General features: G+C 45.1%; 1 protein-coding gene across 2 annotated transcripts in view; it reads right to left on the reverse strand.

Annotated features, from left to right (window-relative positions):
* NCOA4 (nuclear receptor coactivator 4) overlaps nucleotides 1–4,094 on the reverse strand; it is a 27,583-nt gene that overhangs the window by 19,005 nt on the left and 4,484 nt on the right. The gene's annotated exons all lie outside the window — the stretch shown is intronic.

A 4,094-nucleotide genomic window follows, 5' to 3' on the forward strand; every position in this document is an offset into this window, starting at 1 on the left:
GTTCTCTCAGCTCTTTGCCAGCAATATCAGTCCCTGATCTTCTCTTCTCTCTACAAAAAAAAAAAAAAGGATGATAATGGGCCCAAACCAATGAAATTATATGAACTAATATATGTAAAATGTTTAGGGCCAGGTATCAGGTATAGTGGCTGGCCCCTGTGGCCCCTGTAATCCTAGCATTCTGGGAGGCCCAGGAAGGAGAATCACTTGAGCTCAGGAGTTGGAGAATACTGAGCAAGAGTGGGACCTCATCTCTCCTAAAAATAGAAAAACTAGCTGGTTGTGGTATATGTCTGCAGTCCCAGCTACTCAGGAGGCTGAGGCATGAGGATCACTTGAACCCAGGAGTTTGGGTTTGCTGTGAGCTAGACTGATTCCATGGCACTCTAGCCTGGAGCAACACAGTGAGACTCTGTCTCCCCACCCTCCCCCCACCAAAATGTTTAGGACAGTGCCTGCCATATAGAACCCGTCTGATGACTTTACCCCTTCCTCCAAGATAATCCTTATGGCCTACATATCAAATCAGGCCAGGAGAGAAATCTAGACATTGTCATTCCATTCCCTTTTGGTCAGTTTTGTTATTGTTTGTATTTATTTACTTGTTCTTTTTTGGGGAGGGGGGGAGACAGAATCTCAAGCTATCACCCTGGGTAGAGCTATGGATCACAGCTCACAGTAATCTCAAACTCTTTGGGCTTAAGTGATTCTCTTGCCTTAACCTCTCAAATAGCTGGAGCTACAGACGCCCACCACAACGGCTGGCTATTTTTTGGTTGTAGTTGTCATTGTTGTTTGGCAGGCCAGGGCTGGCATAGAACCCGCCAGCTCCATTGTATGTGGCTGGCGCCCTAGCTGCTGAGCTACAGGCACCAAGCCTGGTCAGTTTTTTTAGTATAAAATACTTGAATTCATGGCTCAGCACCTGTGGCTCAAGCGACTAAGGCACCAGCCACATACACCTGAGCTAGTGGGTTTGAATCCAGCCTGGGCCCGCCAAACAATGATGGCCGCAACCAAAAAATAGCTGGGCGTTGTGGCAGGTGCCTGCAGTCCCAGCTACTTGGGAGGCAGAAGCAGGAGAATGGCTTGACCCCAGGAGTTGGAGGTTGCTGTAAGCTGTGATGCCACAGCACTCTACCCAGGGCAACAGCTTGAAGCTCTGTCTCAAAAAAAAAAAAAAAATACCTGAATTCAGCCACTGCTTCTCTGGGGTACACACTTACTGACAGTTACTAGTGGTTCTAAAGCAGGTTTATGCCAGCTTTAGTTGTTACTTATTAACATTATTAAGTATAAACATAAAAAGACTGGGGAGGAAAAAAATCATAAAAATCTAAAAAAGTCTGTGCTCAGACTACTTTGCAAGTACCTCTTTACTTTTTCTTCCTCAAGTTTCATTATTTGGGGCAGCACCTGTGGCTCAAAGGAGTAGGGCACCGGCCCCATATACCAGAGGCGGTGGTTCAGACCCAGCCCCGGCCAAAAAAAAAAAAAAAAAAAAGTTTCATTATTTGCCCCTGTGTCTCTACAAAAATGTTTAGGTTCAAAAAGAGAAAAATGTCATAAAGCATTTCACCTCTCTTTTGCTTCAAGAATTTCTGTGCTATCTCAAAACAACATAACCATCCACTCTTAGTAAATCATCTCATCTAAAGGCACATGACTATAGCTCCCCAGTGGCTCCCACTTGCCTACAGGATAAAGCCCAAACTTCTTATAAAGATAATAAAGCTCTTGTATTAGGGTTCTCCAGAAAGACAGAAGCAATATGATATATATATATTTGTATGAGATAGATCTATTAGAGAAATCGGCTCACACAATTAGGAAGCCGTGAGGTACCAAGGCAGGGTTGTCTTGTAAGCTTCAGACCCTGTGATGCCAGTAGCGTGGCTCTGCTCAAGTCCAAAGGCCTCAGAACCAAGAAACCATGGCGTAACTCACAGTCCAAGGCCAAAGGCTTGAGAAACCAGGTGGCCACTGATGAAAGTCTTGGAGACCAAAGGTCGCAGAGCCTGGCGTTCTGTTGTGCAGGGACAGGCAAGGAAGAACGTGTTCTAGCTCCAGAAGATAGAGCTGCCTTTTTTCTTGTTTTTGTTCTCTCAGAGGGCCCCCAGCCGATTAGGTAGGGGCACACTTATATTCAAGGTGGGTCTTCCCCACCTAATCTACCCAGATTCACACCGTAATCTCCTCCAGGAACACCCTCATGGACACACTCAAAAATAATGCTTTGCTGGGTATTCCAGTCAAGTTGACACTTAAAATTAACCTTCACAGCCCTGTATTTTCTGCCCTTAACCTGACTTTCCTGCTGTCTCCCACAGTAGCCCCCACATCCTGATTGCTAGGCAGCTAGCTGTGCAATCTGGTTCACCTTGTAAGCACGGTTCTCTCAGCTCTTTGCCAGCAATATCAGTCCCTTCTCTTCTCTTCTCTCTACCTGTCTGATTTTCAAGTTACCATCACTATGAAGCCTTTCCTGATTAAGCACCCCATTCTTCAATAGTTTTGGCCAATAGAATTGACTGCTGCGTTCTCTGTGCCCATTACAGTCAGTATGGGTTTCCAGCATGACACTTGTAACACATATTACACTGTTACATGCCTACCTCCCTAGCCTGAAAACTCCCTGAAAGAAAAGATCATGCCTTATTCAGCTTTGTACAATAAGACCGACAGCCTGGTATCACTACCTTGACTTTACCAACCCCCTTCACAAATTCCATGTGTTTTGAATCAACATAAAGAGAATGGTGTCCCTGGCACTGTACAATGCTTGGCCCTAAATTCAGCAGAAGTTTAATACATTTTTGGATAAACTGATAGATGAATAAATGATAAATGAATGCTCAAGTTCAGACCAGCGACAGTAAGTTTCTTTTTTTTTTTTTTAGAGACAGAGTCTCCAGGTATCGCCCTCAGTAGAGTGCTGTAGCATCACAGCTCACAGCAACCTCCAACTCCTGGGCTTAGGCGATTGCCTCAGCCTCCTGAGTAGCTGGGACTACCCTCCTCAGCCTCCTGAGTAGCTGGGACTACCCTCCATAAAGCCCGGCTATTTTTTTTTTTAGACACAGAGTCTCACTTTATCGCCCTTGGTAGAGTGCCGTAACATCACAGCTCAAGCAACCTCCAACTCCTGGGCTTAGGTGATTCTCCTGCCTCAGCCTCCCCGAGTAGCTAGGACCACAGGTGCCCGCCACATCGCCCGGTTATTTTTTCTGTTGTTGAGGTTTGGCCAGGGCTAGGTTTGAACCCACCACCCTCAGTATATGGGGCCAGCGCCCTACCCACTGAGCCACAGGCACTATCCAGTTTCTATTTAAACAATCAACTTGATTAAGGTGACCAAATTCTAACATTGGTAAAGCGGCACACCATTGGGGGAGGCGGGGCCTGACAACAATGCAAACTTTGATAAGCAGTTCTCGATAATCAGTTCTCAACAATGATTTGTTATTATTAAAGTTTAACATTATAAAATTAACAAAAATGATATAAAATGCATATCCTGGTGAAATAGCCACATGGCGGCCGAAAACCGTATATTCCCTTCCTGTTCTCCCATGTTCCCTAGCTTGTCGTGCATTCTTTCCAAAAATCCGGGCTTTTTTAAAACGCTGCAGGACACAGGACAAATTGTTAAAAATCGGTATGTCTGGTCACCTTACTCTGTGGGGGGATGAGAGGGGGGCCCTACTTGTTTGTTCCAGACAGTTTGGCTCCTTCTGAGCTAACTGTCCTTGCCTAGAAGCAAGGGAGGGAGCCAGTCTCCTGATACCTTGCCCAGGAGGGGAGTAGGGAGTTTACATTAGCCTTTTCATTTCCAAATGAAGTTACATTAACCTGTTCATTCTCAAATGGAGTTACATTAACCTTTTCAGCAGCCAAAATATATTCCCTTCCCATTTTCCAGCTGTTCCCTAGCTTGTCATGCATCCTTTCCCCAAATCAGGACTTTTTTAAAACACCACGGGACAAATTGTTAGAAATCGGGACTGTCCCGCCAAAAGCTGGATGTCTGGTCACCTTAAACTTGATGCTCCACTAAGGCCTGCATTAATTCAGGGAGTTTTTTTTTTTTTTTT

This window comes from Otolemur garnettii, unplaced genomic scaffold (genome assembly GCF_000181295.1).
Source record: "Otolemur garnettii isolate 467f Iridium unplaced genomic scaffold, OtoGar3 scaffold00217, whole genome shotgun sequence".
Taxonomy (NCBI): Eukaryota; Metazoa; Chordata; class Mammalia; order Primates; family Galagidae; genus Otolemur; species Otolemur garnettii.